The sequence below is a fragment of the Danio rerio genome, chromosome 15, assembly GCF_052040795.2.
Source record: "Danio rerio strain M-AB ecotype USA chromosome 15, GRCz13ab, whole genome shotgun sequence".
NCBI lineage: Eukaryota > Metazoa > Chordata > Actinopteri > Cypriniformes > Danionidae > Danio > Danio rerio.
The window spans coordinates 17,146,752-17,160,885 of record NC_141035.1 but is presented as its reverse complement, the minus strand read 5'-3'; positions in this window follow the sequence as shown (position 1 = coordinate 17,160,885).

The window sequence follows — 14,134 nt, the reverse complement described above, 5'->3', positions numbered from 1 at the left end:
GAGGCCCCTGGGTGCCCCCTTAACCTCCACCTAGGGGCTTCTGACCCCAGCAAGCTACCCAGGGGTCCACCTCTCTCCCTTGACTTGAAGTATAGGCCCCAGGGAGCCCCCTGGCCCTCCACCTAGGGGCCTAGGACCCCAACAAGCTACCCAGGGGTCCACCTCTCTCCCTGGACTTGCAGTAGAGGCCCCAGAGTGCCCCCTGGCCATCCACCTAGGGGCCTCTGACCCCAGCAAGCTACCCAGGGGTCCAACTCTCTCCCTGAACTTGTAAAATAGCCCCAGTTTGCCCCCTTGAACTCCACATAAGGATATCTGACCCCAGCAAGCTACCAAGGGGTCCACCTCTCTCCCTGGACTTGCAGTATAGTTCCCAGGGTGCCCCCTGGCCCTCAACCTAGGGCTCTCTGACCCCACCAAGCTACCCAGGGGTCCACCTCTCTCTCTGGACTTGCAGTATAGGCCACAGGGTGCCCCCTTAACCTCCACCTAGGGATCTCTGACCCCAGCAAGTTACCCAGGGGTCCACCTCTCTCCCTGGACTTTCAGTATAGGCCCCAGGGTGCCCCCTTGCCCTCCAACTAGGGATCTTTGACCCCAGCAAGCTACCCAGGGTTCCACCTCTCTCCCTGGACTTGCAGTATAGGCCCCAGGGTGCCCCCAGGCCCTCCACCTACGAGCCTCTGACCCCAGCAAGCTACCCAGGGGTACACCTCTCTTCTGGACTTGCAGTAGAGGCCCCAGGGTGCCCCCTTGGCCTCCAGCCAGGGGCCTCTGACCCAAGCAAGCTACCCAGGGGTCCACCTTTCTCCATGGACTTGAAGCATAGGCCCCAGGGTGCCCACTGGCCCTCCACCTAGGGGCCTAAGACCCTAGCAAGCTACCCAGGGGTCCACAACTCTCCCTGGACTTGCAGTTGAGGCCCCAGGGTTCACCCTGGCCCTCCACCTAGGGGCCTCTGACCCCAGCAAGCTACCCAGGGGTCTACCTCTCTCCCTGGACTTGCAGTACAGGCCCCAGGGTGCCCCCAGGCCCTCCACCTAGGGGCCTAAGACCCCAGCAAGCTACCCAGGGGTCCACCCCTCTCCCTTGACATGAAGTATAGGCCCCAGTGTGCCCTCTGGCCCTCCACCTAGGGGACTAAGACCCCAGCAAGCTACCCAGGGTTCCACCTCTCTCCCTGGACTTGCAGTAGAGGCTCAATGGAACCCCCTGGCCCTCCACCCAAGGGCCTCTGACCCCAGCAAGATACCCAGGGTTCCACCTCTCTCCCTGGACTTGCAGTATAGGCCCCAGGGTGCCCCTCTGGCCCTCCACCTAGGGGCCTCTTACCCCAGGAAGCAACCCAGGCGTCCACAACTCTCCCTGGACTTGCAGTAGAGGCACCAGGGTTCACCCTGGCCCTCCACCTAGGGGCCTCTGACCCCAGCAAGCTACCCAGGGGTCCACCTCTCTCCCTGGACTTCTGGACTTGCAGTATAGGCCCCAGGGTGCCCCCTTGCCCTCCACCTGGGGCCTCTGACCCCAGCAAGCTACCCAGGCGTCCACAACTCTCCCTGGACTTGCAGTAGAGGCACCAGGGTGCCCCCTTGGCCTCCACCCAGGGGCCTCTGACCCCAGCAATCTACCCAGGGGTCCACCTCTCTCCCTGGACTTGCAGTAGAGGGACCAGGGTGCCCCTTTGCCCTCCACCTAGGGGCCTCTGAATCCAGAAAGCTGCCCAGGGGTCCACCTCTCTCCCTGGACTTGCAGTATAGGCCCCAGGGTGCCCCTCTGGCCCTCCACCTAGGGGCCTCTTACCCCAAGAAGCTACCCAGGGGTCCACCTCTCTCCCTGGACTTGCAGTATAGGCCCCTGGGTGCCCCCTTAACCTCCACCTAGGGGCTTCTGACCCCAGCAAGCTACCCAGGGGTCCACCTCTCTCCCTTGACTTGAAGTATAGGCCCCAGGGTGCCCACTGGCCCTCCACCTAGGGGCCTAAGACCCCAGCAAGCTACCCAGGGGTCCACAACTTTCCCTGGACTTGCAGTAGAGGCCCCAGGGTGCCCCCTGGCTCTGCACCTAGGGGCCTCTGACCTGAGCAAGCTACCCAGGGGTCCGCCTCTCTCCCTGGATTTGCAGTATAGGCCCCAGGGTGCCCCCTTAACCTCCACCGAGGGGCCTCTGACCCCAGCAAGCTACCCAGGGGTCCACCTTTCTCCCTGGAATTGCAATAGAGGCCCCTGGGTGCCCCCTTAACCTCCACCTAGGGGCTTCTGACCCCAGCAAGCTACCCAGGGGTCCACCTCTCTCCCTTGACTTGAAGTATAGGCCCCAGGGAGCCCCCTGGCCCTCCACCTAGGGGCCTAGGACCCCAACAAGCTACCCAGGGGTCCACCTCTCTCCCTGGACTTGCAGTAGAGGCCCCAGAGTGCCCCCTGGCCATCCACCTAGGGGCCTCTGACCCCAGCAAGCTACCCAGGGGTCCAACTCTCTCCCTGGACTTGTAGCATAGCCCCAGTTTACCCCCTTGCACTCCACCTAAGGATATCTGACCCCAGCAAGCTACCAAGGGGTCCACCTCTCTCCCTGGACTTGCAGTATAGTTCCCAGGGTGCCCCCTTGCCCTCCAACTAGGGATCTTTGACCCCAGCAAGCTACCCAGGGTTCCACCTCTCTCCCTGGACTTGCAGTATAGGCCCCAGGGTGCCCCCAGGCCCTCCACCTACGGGCCTCTGACCCCAGCAAGCTACCCAGGGGTACACCTCTCTCCCTGGACTTGCAGTAGAGGCCCCAGGGTGCCCACTGGCCCTCCACCTAGGGGCCTAAGACCCTAGCAAGCTACCCAGGGGTCCACAACTCTCCCTGGACTTGCAGTTGAGGCCCCAGGGTTCACCCTGGCCCTCCACCTAGGGACCTCTGACCCCAGCAAGCTACCCAGGGGTCTACCTCTCTCCCTGGACTTGCAGTACAGGCCCCAGGGTGCCCCCAGGCCCTCCACCTAGGGGCCTAAGACCCCAGCAAGCTACCCAGGGGTCCACCCCTCTCCCTTGACATGAAGTATAGGCCCCAGTGTGCCCTCTGGTCCTCCACCTAGGGGACTAAGACCCCAGCAAGCTACCCAGGGTTCCACCTCTCTCCCTGGACTTGCAGTAGAGGCTCAATGGAAACCCCTGGCCCTCCACCCAAGGGCCTCTGACCCCAGCAAGATACCCAGGGGTCCACCTCTCTCCCTGGACTTGCAGTATAGGCCCCAGGGCGCCCCTCTGGCCCTCCACCTAGGGGCCTCTTACCTCAGGAAGCAACCCAGGGGTCCACCTCTCTCCCTGGACTTGCAGTATAGGCCCCAGGGTGCCCCCTTGCTCTGCACATGGGGCCTCTGACCCCAGCAAGCTACCCAGGGGTCCACAACTCTCCCTGGACTTGCAGTAGAGGCACCAGGGTGCCCCCTTGGCCTCCACCCAGGGGCCTCTGACCCCAGCAAGCTACCCAGGGGTCCACCTCTCTCCCTGGACTTGCAGTAGAGGGACCAGGGTGCCCCTTTGCCCTCCACCTAGGGGCCTCTGAATCCAGAAAGCTACCCAGGGGTCCACCTTTCTCCCTGGACTTGCAGTATAGGCCCCAGGGTGCCCCTCTGGCCCTCCACCTAGGGGCCTCTTACCCCAAGAAGCTACCCAGGGGTCCACCTCTCTCCCCGGACTTGCAGTATAGGCCCCAGGGTGCCCCCTTGCCCTCCACCTGGGGCCTCTGACCCCAGCAAGCTACCCAGGGGTCCACAACTCTCCCTGGACTTGCAGTAGAGGCCCCAGGGTGCCCCCTTGGCCTCCACCCAGGGGCCTCTTACCCCAGCAAGCTACCCAGGGGTCCACCTTTCTCCCTGGACTTGAAGTATAGGCCCCAGGGTGCCCACTGGCCCTCCACCTAGGGGCCTAAGACCCCAGCAAGCTACCCAGGGGTCCACAACTTTCCCTGGACTTGCAGTATAGGCCCCAGGGTGCCCCTCTGGCCCTCCACCTAGGGGCCTCTTACCCCAAGAAGCTACCCAGGGGTCCACCTCTCTCCCCGGACTTGCAGTATAGGCCCCAGGGTGCCCCCTGGCTCTGCACCTAGGGGCCTCTGACCCTAGCAAGCTACCCAGGGGTCCGCCTCTCTCCCTGGATTTGCAGTATAGGCCCCAGGGTGCCCCCTTACCCTCCACCGAGGGGCCTCTGACCCCAGCAAGCTACCCAGGGGTCCACCTTTCTCCCTGGACTTGCAATAGAGGCCCCTGGGTGCCCCCTTAACCTCCACCTAGGGGCTTCTGACCCCAGCAAGCTACCCAGGGGTCCACCTCTCTCCCTTGACTTGAAGTATAGGCCCCAGGGAGCCCCCTGGCCCTCCACCTAGGGGCCTAGGACCCCAACAAGCTACCCAGGGGTCCACCTCTCTCCCTGGACTTGCAGTAGAGGCCCCAGAGTGCCCCCTGGCCATCCACCTAGGGGCTTCTGACCCCAGCAAGCTACCCAGGGGTCCAACTCTCTCCCTGGACTTGTAAAATAGCCCCAGTTTGCCCCCTTGCACTCCACCTAAGGATATCTGACCCCAGCAAGCTACCAAGGGGTCCACCTCTCTCCCTGGACTTGCAGTATAGTTCCCAGGGTGCCCCCTGGCCCTCAACCTAGGGCTCTCTGACCCCAGCAAGCTACCCAGGGGTCCACCTCTCTCTCTGGACTTGCAGTATAGGCCACAGGGTGCCCCCTTAACCTCCACCTAGGGATCTCTGACCCCAGCAAGTTACCCAGGGGTCCACCTCTCTCCCTGGACTTTCAGTATAGGCCCCAGGGTGCCCCCTTGCCCTCCACCTAGGGGACTAAGATTCCAGCAAGCAACCCAGGGTTCCACCTCTCTCCCTGGACTTGCAGTAGAGGCTCAATGGAACCCCCTGGCCCTCCACCCAAGGGCCTCTGACCCCAGCAAGATACCCAGGGGTCCACCTCTCTCCCTGGACTTGCAGTATAGGCCCCAGGGTGCCCCTCTGGCCCTCCACCTAGGGGCCTCTTACCCCAGGAAGCAACCCAGGTGTCCACCTCTCTCCCTGGACTTGCAGTATAGGCCCCAGGGTGCCCTCTTGCCCTCCACCTGGGGCCTCTGACCCCAGCAAGCTACCCAGGGGTCCACAACTCTCCCTGGACTTGCAGTAGAGGCACCAGGGTGCCCCCTTGGCCTCCACCCAGGGGCCTCTGACCCCAGCAAGCTACCCAGGGGTCCACCTCTCTCCCTGGACTTGCAGTAGCTGGACCAGGGTGCCCCTTTGCCCTCCACCTAGGGGCCTCTGAATCCAGAAAGCTACCCAGGGGTCCACCTCTCTCCCTGGACTTGCAGTATAGGCCCCAGGGTGCCCCTCTGGCCCTCCACCTAGGGGCCTCTTACCCCAAGAAGCTACCCAGGGGTCCACCTCTCTCCCTGGACTTGCAGTATAGGCCCCAGGGTGCCCCCTTGCCCTCCACCTGGGGCCTCTGACCCCAGCAAGCTACCCAGGGGTCCACAACTCTCCCTGGACTTGCAGTAGAGGCCCCAGGGTGCCCCCTTGTCCTCCACCCAGGGGCCTCTTACCCCAGCAAGCTACCCAGGGGTACACCTTTCTCCCTGGACTTGAAGTATAGGCCCCAGGGTGCCCACTGGCCCTCCACCTAGGGGCCTAAGACCCCGGCAAGCTACCCAGGGGTCCACAACTTTCCCTGGACTTGCAGTAGAGGCCCCAGGGTGCCCCCTGGCTCTGCACCTAGGGGCCTCTGACCCTAGCAAGCTACCCAGGGGTCCGCCTCTCTCCCTGGATTTGCAGTATAGGCCCCAGGGTGCCCCCTTACCCTCCACCGAGGGGCCTCTGACCCCAGCAAGCTACCCAGGGGTCCACCTTTCTCCCTGGACTTGCAATAGAGGCCCCTGGGTGCCCCCTTAACCTCCATATAGGGGCTTCTGACCCCAGCAAGCTACCCAGGGGTCCACCTCTCTCCCTTGACTTGAAGTATAGGCCCCAGGGAGCCCCCTGGCCCTCCACCTAGGGGCCTAGGACCCCAACAAGCTACCCAGTGGTCCACCTCTCTCCCTGGACTTGCAGTAGAGGCCCCAGAGTGCCCCCTGGCCATCCACCTAGGGGCCTCTGACCCCAGCAAGCTACCCAGGGGTCCAACTCTCTCCCTGGACTTGTAAAATAGCCCCAGTTTGCCCCCTTGCACTCCACCTAAGGATATCTGACCCCAGCAAGCTACCAAGGGGTCCACCTCTCTCCCTGGACTTGCAGTATAGTTCCCAGGGTGCCCCCTGGCCCTCAACCTAGGGCTCTCTGACCCCAGCAAGCTACCCAGGGGTCCACCTCTCTCTCTGGACTTGCAGTATAGGCCACAGGGTGCCCCCTTAACCTCCACCTAGGGATCTCTGACCCCAGCAAGTTACCCAGGGGTCCACCTCTCTCCTTGGACTTTCAGTATAGGCCCCAGGGTGCCCCCTTGCCCTCCAACTAGGGATCTCTGACCCCAGCAAGCTACCCAGGGGTACACCTCTCTCCCTGGACTTGCAGTAGAGGCCCCGGGGTGCCCCCTGGCCATCCACTTAGGGGCCTCTGATCCCAACAAGCTACCCAGGGGTCCACCTCTCTCCCTGGACTTGTAGCATAGCCCCAGTTTGCCCCCTTGCACTGCACCTAAGGATATCTGACCCCAGCAAGCTACCAAGGGGTCCACCTCTCTCCCTGGACTTGCAGTATAGTTCCCAGGGTGCCCCCTCGCCCTCCACCTTGGGCTCTCTGACACCAGCAAGCAACCCAGGGTTCCACCTCTCTCCCTGGACTTGCAGTAGAGGCTCAATGGAACCCCCTGGCCCTCCACCCAAGGGCCTCTGACCCCAGCAAGATACCCAGGGGTCCACCTCTCTCCCTGGACTTGCAGTATAGGCCCCAGGGTGCCCCTCTGGCCCTCCACCTAGGGGCCTCTTACCCCAGGAAGCAACCCAGGTGTCCACCTCTCTCCCTGGACTTGCAGTATAGGCCCCAGGGTGCCCCCTTGCCCTCCACCTGGGGCCTCTGACCCCAGCAAGCTACCCAGGGGTCCACAACTCTCCCTGGACTTGCAGTAGAGGCACCAGGGTGCCCCCTTGGCCTCCACCCAGGGGCCTCTGACCCCAGCAAGCTACCCAGGGGTCCACCTCTCTCCCTGGACTTGCAGTAGCTGGACCAGGGTGCCCCTTTGCCCTCCACCTAGGGGCCTCTGAATCCAGAAAGCTACCCAGGGGTCCACCTCTCTCCCTGGACTTGCAGAATAGGCCCCAGGGTGCCCCTCTGGCCCTCCACCTAGGGGCCTCTTACCCCAAGAAGCTACCCAGGGGTCCACCTCTCTCCCTGGACTTGCAGTATAGGCCCCAGGGTGCCCCCTTGCCCTCCACCTGGGGCCTCTGACCCCAGCAAGCTACCCAGGGGTCCACAACTCTCCCTGGACTTGCAGTAGAGGCCCCAGGGTGCCCCCTTGTCCTCCACCCAGGGGCCTCTTACCCCAGCAAGCTACCCAGGGGTACACCTTTCTCCCTGGACTTGAAGTATAGGCCCCAGGGTGCCCACTGGCCCTCCACCTAGGGGCCTAAGACCCCAGCAAGCTACCCAGGGGTCCACAACTTTCCCTGGACTTGCAGTAGAGGCCCCAGGGTGCCCCCTGGCTCTGCACCTAGGGGCCTCTGACCCTAGCAAGCTACCCAGGGGTCCGCCTCTCTCCCTGGATTTGCAGTATAGGCCCCAGGGTGCCCCCTTACCCTCCACCGAGGGGCCTCTGACCCCAGCAAGCTACCCAGGGGTCCACCTTTCTCCCTGGACTTGCAATAGAGGCCCCTGGGTGCCCCCTTAACCTCCACCTAGGGGCTTCTGACCCCAGCAAGCTACCCAGGGGTCCACCTCTCTCCCTTCACTTGAAGTATAGGCCCCAGGGAGCCCCCTGGCCCTCCACCTAGGGGCCTAGGACCCCAACAAGCTACCCAGGGGTCCACCTCTCTCCCTGGACTTGCAGTAGAGGCCCCAGAGTGCCCCCTGGCCATCCACCTAGGGGCCTCTGACCCCAGCAAGCTACCCAGGGGTCCAACTCTCTCCCTGGACTTGTAAAATAGCCCCAGTTTGCCCCCTTGCACTCCACCTAAGGATATCTGACCCCAGCAAGCTACCAAGGGGTCCACCTCTCTCCCTGGACTTGCAGTATAGTTCCCAGGGTGCCCCCTGGCCCTCAACCTAGGGCTCTCTGACCCCAGCAAGCTACCCAGGGGTCCACCTCTCTCTCTGGACTTGCAGTATAGGCCACAGGGTGCCCCCTTAACCTCCACCTAGGGATCTCTGACCCCAGCAAGTTACCCAGGGGTCCACCTCTCTCCTTGGACTTTCAGTATAGGCCCCAGGGTGCCCCCTTGCCCTCCAACTAGGGAGCTCTGACCCCAGCAAGCTACCCAGGGGTACACCTTTCTCCCTGGACTTGCAGTAGAGGCCCCGGGGTGCCCCCTGGCCATCCACTTAGGGGCCTCTGACCCCAACAAGCTACCCAGGGGTCCACCTCTCTCCCTGGACTTGTAGCATAGCCCCAGTTTGCCCCCTTGCACTGCACCTAAGGATATCTGACCCCAGCAAGCTACCAAGGGGTCCACCTCTCTCCCTGGACTTGCAGTATAGTTCCCAGGGTGCCCCCTCGCCCTCCACCTTGGGCTCTCTGACACCAGCAAGCTACCCAGGGGTCCACCTCTCTCCCTGGACTTGCAGTATAGGCCACATGGTGCCCCCTTGCCCTCCACCTAGGGATCTCTGACCCCAGCAAGGTACCCAGTGGTCCACCTCTCTCCCTGGACTTTCAGTATAGGCCCAAGGGTGCCCCCTTGCCCTCCAACTAGGGATCTCAGAACCCAGCAAGCTACCCAGGGTTCCACCTCTCTCCCTGGACTTGCAGTATAGGCCCCAGGGTGCCCCCAGGACCTCCACCTACGGGCCTCTGACCCCAGCAAGCTACCCAGGGGTCCACCTCTCTCCCTGGATTGCAGTATAGGCCCCAGGGTGCCCCCTGGCCCTCCACATAGGGGCCTCTTACCCCAACAAGCTACCCAGGGGTCCACCTCTTTCCCTGGACTTGCAGTAAAGGCCCCGGGGTGCCCCCTGGCCATCCACTCAGGGGTCACTGACCCCAGCAAGCTACCCAGGGGTCCACCTCTCTCCCTGGACTTGCAGTCTAAGCTCCTGGGTGCCCCCTGGCCCTCCACCTAGGGCTCTCTGACCCCAGCAAGCTACCTATGGGTCCACCTCTCTCCCTGGACTTGCAGTATAAGCACCAGTTTGTCCCCTTGCACTCCACCTAAGGATATCTGACGCCAGCAAGCTACCAAGGGGTCCACCTCTCTCCCTGGACTTGCAGTATAGTTCCCAGGGTACCCCCTTGCCCTCCACCTAGGGGCTTCTGACCCCAGCAAGCTACCCAGGGGTCCACCTCTCTCCCTTGACTTGAAGTATAGGCCCCAGGGAGCCCCCTGGCCCTCCACCTAGGGGCCTAGGACCCCAACAAGCTACCCAGGGGTCCACCTCTCTCCCTGGACTTGCAGTAGAGGCCCCAGAGTGCCCCCTGGCCATCCACCTAGGGGCCTCTGACCCCAGCAAGCTACCCAGGGGTCCAACTCTCTCCCTGGACTTGTAAAATAGCCCCAGTTTGCCCCCTTGCACTCCACCTAAGGATATCTGACCCCAGCAAGCTACCAAGGGGTCCACCTCTCTCCCTGGACTTGCAGTATAGTTCCCAGGGTGCCCCCTGGCCCTCAACCTAGGGCTCTCTGACCCCAGCAAGCTACCCAGGGGTCCACCTCTCTCTCTGGACTTGCAGTATAGGCCACAGGGTGCCCCCTTAACCTCCACCTAGGGATCTCTGACCCCAGGAAGTTACCCAGGGGTCCACCTCTCTCCTTGGACTTTCAGTATAGGCCCCAGGGTGCCCCCTTGCCCTCCAACTAGGGATCTCTGACCCCAGCAAGCTACCCAGGGGTACACCTCTCTCCCTGGACTTGCAGTAGAGGCCCCGGGGTGCCCCCTGGCCATCCACTTAGGGGCCTCTGACCCCAACAAGCTACCCAGGGGTCCACCTCTCTCCCTGGACTTGTAGCATAGCCCCAGTTTGCCCCCTTGCACTGCACCTAAGGATATCTGACCCCAGCAAGCTACCAAGGGGTCCACCTCTCTCCCTGGACTTGCAGTATAGTTCCCAGGGTGCCCCCTCGCCCTCCACCTTGGGCTCTCTGACACCAGCAAGCTACCCAGGGGTCCACCTCTCTCCCTGGACTTGCAGTATAGGCCACATGCTGCCCCCTTGCCCTCCACCTAGGGATCTCTGACCCCAGCAAGGTACCCAGTGGTCCACCTCTCTCCCTGGACTTTCAGTATAGGCCCCAGGGTGCCCCCTTGCCCTCCAACTAGGGATCTCTGAACCCAGCAAGCTACCCAGGGTTCCACCTCTCTCCCTGGACTTGCAGTATAGGCCCCAGGGTGCCCCCAGGCCCTCCACCTACGGGCCTCTGACCCCAGCAAGCTACCCAGGGGTCCACCTCTCTCCCTGGATTGCAGTATAGGCCCCAGGGTGCCCCCTGGCCCTCCACATAGGGGCCTCTTACCCCAACAAGCTACCCAGGGGTCCACCTCTTTCCCTGGACTTGCAGTAAAGGCCCCGGGGTGCCCCCTGGCCATCCACTCAGGGGTCTCTGACCCCAGCAAGCTACCCAGGGGTCCACCTCTCTCCCTGGACTTGCAGTCTAAGCTCCTGGGTGCCCCCTGGCCCTCCACCTAGGGCTCTCTGACCCCAGCAAGCTACCTATGGGTCCACCTCTCTCCCTGGACTTGCAGTATAAGCCCCAGTTTGTCCCCTTGCACTCCACCTAAGGATATCTGACGCCAGCAAGCTACCAAGGGGTCCACCTCTCTCCCTGGACTTGCAGTATAGTTCCCAGGGTACCCCCTTGCCCTCCACCTAGGGGCATCTGACCCCAACAAACTACCCAGGGGTCCACCTCTCTCCCTGTACTTGCAGTATAGGTCCCAGGTTGCCCCCAGGCTCTCCCACTAGGGGCCTCTGACCCCAGTAAGCTACCCAGTGGTCCAGCTCTCTCCCTGAACTTGCAGTATAGGCCCCAGGGTGCCCCCTGGCCCTCTACCTATGGGCCTCTTACCCCAACATACTACCCAGGGTTCCACCTCTCTCCCTGGACTTGAAGTAGAGGCCCCAAGGTGCCCCCTTGCCCTCCACCTAGGGGCATCTGACCACAGCAAGCTACCCAGGGGTCAACCTCTCTCCCTGGACTTGCAGTTTGGGCCCAGGGTACCCCCTTGCCCACCACCTAGGGGTCTCTGACCCAAGCAAGCTACCCGGGATTCCAACTCTCTCCCGAGACTTGTAGTATAAGTCCCAGGGTGCCCCCTTGCCCTCCACCTAGGGCTCTCTGACCTCAGCAAGCTACCCAGGGGTCCACCTCTCTCCCTGGACTTGCAGTAAAGGGCCCAGGGTGCCCCCTTGCCCTCCACCTAGGAGTCTCTGACCCCAGCAAGCTACCCAGGGGTCCACCTCTCTCCCTGGACTTGCAGTATAGGCCCCAGGGTGCCCCCTTGGCCTCCACCCAGGGGCCTCTGACCCCAGCAAGCTACCCAGGGGTCCACATCTCTCCCTGGACTTGCAGTAGAGGCCCCAGGGTGCCCCTTTGCCCTCCACCTAGGGGCCTCTGAATCCAGAAAGCTACCCAGGGGTCCACCTCTCTCCCTGGACTTGCAGTACAGGCCCCAGATTGCCCCCTGGCCCTCCACCTAGGAGTCTCTGACCCCAGCAAGCTACCCAGGGGTCCACCTCTCTCCCTGGACTTGCAGTATAGGCCCCAGGGTGCCCCCAGGGCCTCCACCTACGGGCCTCTGACCCCAGCAAGCTACCCAGGGGTCCACCTCTCTCCCTGGACTTGCAGTATAGGCCCCAGGGTGCCCACTGGCCCTCCAAATAGGGGCCTCTGACCCCAACAAGCTACCTATGGGTCCACTTCTCTCCCTGGTCTTGCAGTATAGGCCCCAGGGTGCCCCCTGGCCCTCCACCTACGGGCCTCTGACCCCAGCAAGCTACCCAGGGGTCCATCTCTCTCCCTGGACTTGCAGTATAGGCCCCAGGGTGCCCCCTGGGCCTCCACCTAGGGGGCTCTGACCCCAGCAAGCTACCCAGGGGTCCACCTCTCTCCCTGGACTTGCAGTAGAGGCCACAGTGTGCCCCCTAGATCTCCACCTAGAGGCCTCTGACCCCAGCAAGCTACCCAGGGGGCCACATCTCTCCCTGGACTAGCAGTATAGGCCCCAGGGTGCCCCCTTGCCCTCCAACTAGGTATCTCTGACCCCAGTAAGCTGTCCAGGGGTCCACCTCTATCTCTGTACTTGCAGTATAGGCCCCAGGGTGCCCCTGGCCCTCCACATAGGGGCCTCTTACCCCAACAAGCTACCCAGGGGTCCACCTCTTTCCCTAGACTTGCAGTCAAGGCCCCGGGGTGCCCCCTGGTCATCCACTCAGGGGTCTCTGACCCCAGCAAGCTACCCAGGGGTCCACCTCTCTCCCTGGACTTGCAGTAGAGGCCGCAGGGTGCCCCCAAGCCCTGCATCTATGGGCCTTTGACCCCGGCAAGCTACCCAGTGGGTCCACCTCTCTCCCTGGTCTTGCAGTCTAGTCCCCAGGGTGCCCCCTGGCCCTCCACCTACGGCTCTCTGACCCCAGCAAGCTACCTATGGGTATACCTCTCTCCCTGGACTTGCAGTTTAGGCCCCAGGGTGCCCCCTGGCCGTCCACCTACGGGCCTCTGACCCCAGCAAGCTACCCAGGAGTCCACCTCTCTCCCTGGACTTGAAGTATAGGCCCCAGGGTGCCCCCTGGCCCTCCACTTAGGGGGCTCTGACCCTAGCAAGCTACCCAGGGGTCCACCTCTCTCCCTGGACTTGCAGTAGAGGCCACAGTGTGCTCCCTAGCCCTCCACCTAGAGGCCTCTGACCCCAGCAAGCTACCCAGGGGTCCATCTCTCTCCCTGGACTTGCAGTATAGGCCCCAGGGTGCCCCCTGGGCCTCCACCTAGGGGGCTCTGACCCCAGCAAGCTACCCAGGGGTCCACCTCTCTCCCTGGACTTGCAGTAGAGGCCACAGTGTGCCCCCTAGATCTCCACCTAGAGGCCTCTGACCCCAGCAAGCTACCCAGGGGGCCACATCTCTCCCTGGACTAGCAGTATAGGCCCCAGGGTGCCCCCTTGCCCTCAAACTAGGGATCTCTGACCCCAGTAAGCTGTCCAGGGGTCCACCTCTATCTCTGTACTTGCAGTATAGGCCCCAGGGTGCCCCTGGCCCTCCACATAGGGGCCTCTTACCCCAACAAGCTACCCAGGGGTCCACCTCTTTCCCTAGACTTGCAGTCAAGGCCCCGGGGTGCCCCCTGGTCATCCACTCAGGGGTCTCTGACCCCAGCAAGCTACCCAGGGGTCCACCTCTCTCCCTGGACTTGCAGTAGAGGCCGCAGGGTGCCCCCAAGCCCTGCATCTATGGGCCTTTGACCCCAGCAAGCTACCCAGTGGGTCCACCTCTCTCCCTGGTCTTGCAGTCTAGTCCCCAGGGTGCCCCCTGGCCCTCCACCTACGGCTCTCTGACCCCAGCAAGCTACCTATGGGTATACCTCTCTCCCTGGACTTGCAGTTTAGGCCCCAGGGTGCCCCCTGGCCGTCCACCTACGGGCCTCTGACCCCAGCAAGCTACCCAGGAGTCCACCTCTCTCCCTGGACTTGAAGTATAGGCCTCAGGGTGCCCCCTGGCCCTCCACTTAGGGGGCTCTGACCCTAGCAAGCTACCCAGGGGTCCACCTCTCTCCCTGGACTTGCAGTAGAGGCCACAGTGTGCTCCCTAGCCCTCCACCTAGAGGCCTCTGACCCCAGCAAGCTACCCAGGGGGCCACATCTCTCCCTGGACTAGCAGTATAGGCCCCAGGGTGCCCCCTGGCCCTCCACCTAGAGGCCTCTGACCCAAGCAAGCTACCCAGGGGTACACCTCTCTCCTTGGATTTGCAGTAGAGGCCCCGGGGTGCCCCCTGGCCATCCACCTAGGGGCCTCTGACCCCAGCAAGCTACCCA